We start from the raw sequence: 8,931 nt of genomic DNA, 5'->3' as shown, positions 1-8,931 counted from the left end.
CATTTAAAATGATATTCTTGGCTCATGATTTATTTGGATTAAAGTTCCTCTTGGCTTCCTAGCTGTGCACACCTTCCAAGTTTTTTCTTGTCATGCTCTTAAAGCATCTTTGGGTCTTTGATGCTATTTTTGCCTTCCCAATTCATTTGGCAAAAAGCTGTTTGAAAACCTTACTCACTTCAGATAGTACATACATTTAGAAAGCAATCTAAATAAATAACAATGAAATATTTTGCATTATGGTAGATCAGCTAGATTCTCCTAGAAATATGGTATCCACTTGCTAAGCCAGTGGCTTTAATAGCTTTTTTCCTTAAAAAAGACAAACAAAACCCATTTATTCTTTGTTTTTTTCTCAAGCCAAGGAGAAAACAGTCCTACTTCTCTATGTTGATGAAATAGATTTGTGACAGGTTTTATTCTAAACCCTAGGCCTTAAAATATATATATATCTACACTATCTTGAGCTGTTTGTACTTTTTTTGGTGGCAATTATTCTGCCAAATAGAGTATTTTGTATACAGAAATTTCACAACAAAAGGAATATGACTCTTACACTTACTGTGTTCAAATCTGAGACATGAATTTCAGTGTGTGACCCTCCCATGAACAAAAATCTCTATACTTTTTGCACTCATTTAACCATGACGTGCATTTGCTTGAATTGTTTTTTTTGTTTTTCTTTTTTAATCTTACTATTTTCTTCTGCCTTTCTCATTTCGTTTTTGTATTTTTAATTTTTTTTTTGTTTTTTTTTTACAACAGCTGTAGTGAGATATAATTCACATACCATAATATTTACCCTTATAAAGTATATAAAACTCAGTGGCTTTTAACACATTTGTACAGTTGTGCAACCACCACCACTAATTTTAGAATACTTCATAACCTCACGAAGACTCCATACCCATTAGCAGTTATTCCCTATGTCCTCTTCCTAGCCGCTGGCAACCACTAATCTATTTTCTGCTCCTGTAGATTTGCCTATTTTGGACATTTTATATAAATGGAATCATACAATATGTGACTGGTATCTTTCACTCAGCATAATGTTAATATTTTCAAGATGCACCTATACTGTAGCACGTATCAGTACTTTATTCTTTATTGCTGAATAAGATTCCACTGTGTGGATATACCACATTTTATTTATCCATTCATCAGTTGATGCACATTTGGATTAGTTCTTCTTTTTAGTTATTATAAATAATGCTGCTATGAATATTTATTTACAAGTTTATGTGTAGATATATATTTTCAATTCTTTTGAGTATGTGTGTATCTAGAAATGGTCTCCTTTTTTTAACTTTCATTTTTTAAAATCCGAGGTAAAATTTCAACAATACATTGTTATTCACATTTTTAGTTATTTTATGAATCATTTAATTGTGGTGTTTGACTTTTATTAATTTCTTAAAACTCTGTATATTCACATATTATTGTCAAATTGTTGCAATTTCATTGCTTTAAAAAAAGCATTTTAATTGTTTTTTGGCCCAGTGTGGTAGCTCATTCTTGTAATCTAGCACTTTGGGAGGCTGAGACGGGAGGATTCCTTGAGGACAGAAGTTCAAGGCCAGCCTAAGCAACATAGCAAGACCCCGTCTCTATTTAAAAAAACAAAACAAAAACAACAAAAATGTATTGCTCAATAATTAGTTTGAATTTAAAGTTTATCAAAGTTACAGATAGCTTAAACATAAAATACAAGTCTTATTATTATGGAATAATTAGCAGTATCCCTCTCCATTTCTTCTCCCTAGATAATAATATTCTCTTAGCTTTTTCATATAGTATTTACTTCCATATTTCTAAATAACATGCTTATCTTGTCATTCTTGGTATTTGTTTCATATATTACCTGTTAACCTCTTACTATATTCTCCACCTGTCTCCCTCACACTTCCCATTCTCCCAGCCTACTAAAATTCTTATTAATTTTTGTTAGATCAATATTTAACATTTGCATTATTATGACTAAATATAATTTTTGCTGTTGTCATCTAGTATACTATGAATATTTATTATTCCTTGTTCACATTTTTGTTTTGGCTGTCATACAAATTATGGTTTTTCTGTTTAGTTTTCTACGTAATTTATCACTAATTCTTTCCCTTCCAGATTGCACACATCCTCTTAGTAACTCAAACTTAGTAGATTTCCTATCAATTTTATCTTCTTGCGGCCATTCCTTCTGTACTTGTCTTGACTGGTTGCTTTCTAGGCTTGCCGCACAGCTGAATTTTTCCTTTACCGGTCACCCTGGGGATTTCTGTTTGTGTTTTGCCTTTTCCTGGTTGCTCTGCATCCTTTGAGAACCTGTCCTCCGGGCTGGGATGGGTTTCAGAGCACCTCAGCTAAGGTCTTTGATCAGTTATGCTCCGTAGCTGGAGGGCTGCAAAGTGCATTCTCATGGCCACTACAACTCTCTTGCCTCTCAGATTTCTTATCTTTGTTTTCTTGGTTTACTCCCCTGTTTTAGTAGATCCTATCGTCTAGTAGCTTAAGAACATCATGGCCCAAGATCCCGCTTCAGTAGTCCTCAAATATTTGGTTATTCCCCTTTCCTCAGTGTATTCCCACAGAAATGACCATAGGTCCCTTTAGACAACGACTGAGGGAATCTTTGCAGTATATATTTCTTGGGGGAATTGCAGGGTCCTTCTTCCTGGAGACCTGGCCATCCTATCATTTAATGGGTTTCAGTTTAAAAATAGGGTCCGGGCGCGGTGGCTCACGCCTGTAATCCCAGCACTTTGGGAGGCCGAGGCGGGCGGATCACGAGGTCAGAAGATCGAGACCATCCTGGCTAACATGGTGAAACCGCGTCTCTAGTAAAAATACAAAAAATTAGCCGGGCAGGGCGCCTGTAGTCCCAGCTACTGCGGGGGGGGAAGGGCGCTGAGGCGAGAGAATGGCGTGAACCCGGGAGGCAGAGCTTGCAGTGAGCTGAGATCGCGCCACTGCACTCCAGTCTGGGCAACAGAGCGAGACTCCGTTTCAAAAAAAAGAAAAAAAAAATTGGCTCAGGCCGAGTGCAGTGGCTCATGCCTGTAATCCCAGCACTTTGGGAGGCCGAGGTGGGCGAATCACTTAAGGTCAGGAGTTTGACACCAGCCTGGCCAACATGGTGAAACCTTGTGTCTATCACAAATATAAAAAATTAGCCAGATGTGGTGACATGCGCCTGTAATCTCAGCTACTCGGGAGGCTGAGGCAGGAGAATCACTTGAACCCAGGAGGTGGAGGTTGTGGTGAGCCGAGATCGTGCCACTGCACTCCAGCCTGGGCGACAGAGCAAGACACTGTCTTAAAAAAAAAAAGGCTCAGATCTGGAAACTGAGCAAGATATTATAATTTTTGTTGGGACGACTGTCCTAAGCTACTTACTCCTCCATTCTTTACTTGTTTTGATTGTAGATGTTAAGTAGTACCCTTGTAGGGTGCCAACTTGTTTGGACCCTAGAAACTCCAAATTGTATTCATCATTTCTACAACTGCCTGACAACCAAGGCCCCTCTGCTGCTTCTTTAACGTTGCTGGTTGTTAGGGTAACTGTGGCCCCTGGTTTCTGGCAGTTACCTGGTCTCTCTTACTCTGGGGGCTCATCACGCTCACTACAATTAAGGAGCCCAGCTCTGTAATAGAGGAGGCTTGATGTCCTCTCATACCTTCAGTCCTGGCCTACAGAACAGAGCCACCACTGAAGTTCTTAGTGATATCAGTGCCCCTCTCTCACTACTCCTTGTTAAGAGCTAGCATTTACCCCACGTGAGAAGACCCTACTGAGGGCTTTCCACCACAAGGCAGCCAGAAACCCCTCACAGTTACCTCCCTGTCTGCTGACAAGCAGATAATGAGTGTTAAATCCCAGCCCAATACAGCTGGGGAAGTTCTAGGTCTGAAGGATCTGCAAGAAGGATCTGCAAGGAGAGGCAGCAGCATCACTGAGATCTTGTTGGTTCCTGCAGTCTCCTAATGGTAGGAGAGATGGGCACCGATTTGGGAATCTGGTGACCGAGAATTCTTGGGGCTACCCACCCAGATGTTTCAGGGCTCTGGTCTTTTTGTGACAGGTCTGCCTTGCCTGATAAATGCCTCTGCAGCTCCTTATTCTAAATCCTATGATTGCCCTGCAGCTGAGCTCCCTTCCACTGCAGGGTGATAAGGATCTCTTTGTAGGTAATACCACCACAAGTGCATCCTGGCTCTCATACTTAACCTTTAGTTGTTAACTGCTCTCAGTTTCTCATCACTCTGAAGGGTTTCAATTCAACTTAGTAATAACTAGCTACTGTCTTTGCAGGTGTTGTCCCCACTGCATCTTTTAAATGCCTGGATTCTTCCATTGGCAAGCCTGTTTTTCTCAGGGAATGTTTCCCCAGCTCATCACCTGTGAAATAGTGGCAGTCGAGCCACTACCTTGAGCCAGGGACAATCTGTGACCCATTCTCCACTCAGCATGGGGTTTTCCTTGCCAGTCAGTGATTTCATCCCCAATCTCCACCTTACAGCCTGCTTTCTTGGACTGTTCCTTGTACCAACTATGTCAGTTCAGTTCCTCAGAAAAGCAGATATCAAGATGGAATTAGAGGTGTATGAGATTTATCGGGAAGAAACACCTGTGAAGGATAAAGGTCATGATGTTATGATGTGTGTCTGACACATGTGAAAAGAGCATGGGAAGGAAGAAGTAGCTCTGAAAAAGGAAGTCTTGCCCAGGCCTATTGAGGCACCCATAAGTAAAGACTGTCCACCAGAGAAGTCCCTTACTGGTTAAGAATTGTCTGTTTCTGGTACACCCACAATTTTCCACAGTCTTCCACAATGTTCAGTCACTGGGAACAGTCTGCGAGGAGAAAGGCATTGATGTGAACACCATGGTGGATGCAGAAGGTACAGCAGGTAGGGGCTGTCAGCCAACAGTCTCTTTGGCGCAGGTTATCTCTTGAAAGGAAATCTGAGTGGTGCATGTTCATAACTGCCATAGCTATTGTAGCTTGATACAATGCCTGCTTTGCTGTAAATCAGGTTTATTTGCAAGAGTTTTTATTGATTTTTATGTGTATTTTGATTTTTAATATGTATTTTATTGATTTTTATATGTATGTTGTGCCAGTACCACATTATCTTAATTATAAGAGCTTTTGCTGGGTGCTGTGGCTCACGTCTGTAATCCCAACACTTTGGGAGGCTGAGGTTGATGGATTACTTGAGGCCAGGAGTTTGAGACCAGCCTGGTCAACATGACAAAACGCTGTTTCTACTAAAAATACAAAAATTAGCCTGGCACAGTGGTGCATGCCTATAATCCCAGCCACTTGGGTGGCTGAGGCAGGAAAATCCACCTGGGAGGTGGAGGTTGCAGTGAGCTGAGATAGTGCCACTGCACTCCAGCCTGGGCGACAGAGCAAGATTCTGTGTCAAAAAAAAAAAAAAAAAAAGAGAGAAAAACAAAAAGTCATGTTATTTGATAGGGCAAGTACCTCCACGTTAGTCTTCGGACACAGGTGTATCTGGGCTATTCTTGTTCTTTCCTCTTTCACATAAATTTTTAGATCATCTTGTCAAGTTCCACAAACAGCCCTTGAGTGTTTTAGTTGGAATTGCATTGAATGTTTAATATCAATGGGAAGAACTGACATGATAATTGAGTTTTCAAATCCAAGGATATGGTATATACATCCATTTATTTAAGTCTTTTAAAAAGTCTTTCAATATTTTAATCTTTTTTCCAGAAAAGGCTTGCATATCTTTTTAAAGATTCATAGTTGGCATTTTAAATTTGGTTATTTTTGTAAATGGTATCTTTTAAAAAGTTACAAATTTTTTTTTGGTCGTTTCTTGCTGGTGTGCAGTCGTGCCTTTCAAAACGGACCTACCTTGAGGCAAAGGGGCCAGACTTCAGGCCCCACATCAACGAGGCATTGGGTAAGGGCGGCCCTCAGGGACTGGGCGTGGCCCTGCGTGAGGAGCCTCTTGGCCTGCGGGAAATGCCTGGAGAGTGACTCAGCTGAGAGCTGTCAGCTGCCAACATTCCTGTCAGCTGGGGAAAGACTCCTCGGGTCCTGACGGGGCTATCTTAGCAGCAAGCCCTCAGCAACCACTAAATGCCTTCTAACGGGTTAAAGAAATTCTCGTTTATTTCTAGTTTTAAAGTTAAATGTTCCTGCTTTGGCAAAAAAAGGAGAGTGGTCAAGCTGTCTTGTATGACATTTGGATCTGGGGTTTAACTGTTTGTCTAACAGACTTCCAACTAATCCTGTTTCAGTCTTACCTTTACCCCCAGTTTTCAGAACTACCGGATGTCTTTCAAACCTGGGCCTTTCTGGTTTTGCAGGAAAGATTGGCTTGCTTTAGGCTTCCCCTACTGCCAGCATAGGTTTTAGATTTCTTTGATTATCTAAATCAGTTACCACTTCATCACCTGCTTTCTAACCGTCCAAGTTTTGGCGCTGTCTTCCCTTCTTTTCTTTGTCTTGTACTCCCTCCTTTTATTTTATTATTATTTACAACAATTGAGACATCTAGGGTATCTCTGTCTCTGTTTTTTTGAGACGGAGTCTCACTCTGTCGCCCAGGCTCTAGTGCAGTGGCGCCATCTTGGCTCACTGCAACCTCTGCCTCCTGGGTCCAAGCGAGTCTCCTGCCTCAGCCTCCTGAGTAGCTGGGATTACAGCCTGCACTACGCCTGGATAATTTTTTTGTATTTTCAGTAGAGACGGGGTTTCACCAGGTTGGCCAGGCTGGTCTCAAACTCCTGACCTCGTGAACCACCCGTCTTGGCCTCCCAAAGTGCTGGGATTACAGGCATGACCCACCGCGCCTGGCCAGTATCTCTCCTTTTTAATCCTTAATTGTGATTTAAGTAGGGCTTCAGGAAAGAGCAGAGGTTTAATAATGCTTCCAATTGCTCCCTTGCCTGAAAGCCCTGTTTGATTTGGAGATTTATGAAGTAAGGGCAAAGCAGGCTGAGTCTGACACATGCTGTTTCTAATGCCTGAAATTACATCCTCTTCCATCCTTGCTAGTCTAACCCATCCTTCAGCCCTCACTTTGGTAGTCACATTTTCCAGAAAGCCTGCCTTCACAGCCCAAGTCCTCCATTAGATGGCCCTTCTAGACAATCTCATTATAATCTGTGTTCACTCACACTTTGCTGTAATTACCTGTTTGCCAGTCTTTAAGATCTCATAGGCTAAATGTTTTGATTAGTGGGATTGTATTTGATCTCTATTGGAGTCCCTAGTCCTAAGCATAAAGATGATTTAAGAGGTACTCCATAAAGTTGTATTGAGTGAATATGTATTACATAGCTTTGAATTGATTTCTGATCAATGCAGTAAATTACAAAATTCTCACTTTCTGCAAATATTTTTTTCGATCTTTCTTTGCTGGGCTGGAGAAACCAAAACGGCAAAATATTAGTTTTATTTCCATGGACATTGAAAGCTTTAACCAATGTCATTTAAAAAGTACTTGGATTTCATCTTTAATATGAAGAGTTAGATGGAGTGGATGATGTATAAATTTCTTTCTTTAAAATTATTTGAAATTCTTGGAAAGTTTTCTACTTAATCTTTAAAAAAAGGCATTGTAAAAAATCTCCAGAAGAAAGGCATTATGACAACTACTGCATATACAATAAAATATGAGGATAAAATATTAAAAATGGAAAAGAGATTTTTTTTTTTTATGGGTATAGCCCATCTGTTTGCTGTATAATTTTTTTTTTTTTTATTATACTTTAGGGTTTTAGGGTACATGTGCACAATGTGCAGGTTTGTTACATATGTATCCATGTGCCATGTTGATTTCCTGCACCCAATAACTCGTCACTTAGCATTAGGTGTATCTCCTAATGCTGTCCCTCCCCCCTCCCCCCACCCCACAACGGTCCCCGGAGTGTGATGTTCCTCTTCCTGTGTCCATGAGTTCTCATTGTTCAATTCCCACCTATGAGTGAGAACATGCGGTGTTTGGTTTTTTGTCCTTGCGATAGTTTACTGAGAATGATGTTTTCCAGTTTCATCCATGTCCCTACAAAGGACACGAACTCATCATTTTTTATGGCTGCATAGTATTCCATGGTGTATATGTGCCACATTTTCTTAATCCAGTCTATCGTTGTTGGACATTTGGGTTGGTTCCAACTCTTTGCTATTGTGAATAGTGCCGCAATAAACATACGTGTGCATGTGTCTTTATAGCAGCATGATTTATAGTCCTTTGGGTATATACCCAGTAATGGGATGGCTGGGTCAAATGGTATTTCTAGTTCTAGATCCCTGAGGAATCGCCACACTGACTTCCACAATGGTTGAACTAGTTTACAGTCCCACCAACAGTGTAAAAGTGTTCCTATTTCTCCACATCCTCTCCAGCACCTGTTGTTTCCTGATTTTTTAATGATGGCCATTCTAACTGGTGTAAGATGGTATCTCACTGTGGTTTTGATTTGCATTTCTCTGATGGCCAGTGATGATGAGCATTTCTTCATGTGTTTTTCGGCTGCATAAATGTCTTCTTTTGAGAAATGTCTGTTCATGTCCTCTGCCCACTTTTTGATGGGGTTGTTTGTTTTTTTCTTGTAAATTTGTTTGAGTTCATTGTAGATTCTGGATATTAGCCCTTTGTCAGATGAGTAGGTTGCAAAAATTTTCTCCCATTCTGTAGGTTGCCTGTTCACTCTGATGATAGTTTCTTTTGCTGTGCAGAAGCTCTTTAGTTTAATGAGATCCCATTTGTCGATTTTGGCTTTTGTTGCCATTGCTTTTGGTGTTTTAGACATGAAGTCCTTGCCCACGCCTATGTCCTGAATGGTATTGCCTAGGTTTTCTTGTAGGATTTTAATGGTTTTAGGTCTAACATATAAGTCTTTAATCCATCTTGAATTAATTTTTGTATAAGGTGTAAGGAAGGGATCCAGTT

Source organism: Hylobates moloch, unplaced genomic scaffold, assembly GCF_009828535.3.
Source record: "Hylobates moloch isolate HMO894 unplaced genomic scaffold, HMol_V3 SCAFFOLD_11, whole genome shotgun sequence".
NCBI lineage: Eukaryota > Metazoa > Chordata > Mammalia > Primates > Hylobatidae > Hylobates > Hylobates moloch.
The sequence above is the reverse complement of the archived record's forward strand: the minus strand, read 5'-3'. Positions refer to the sequence as shown.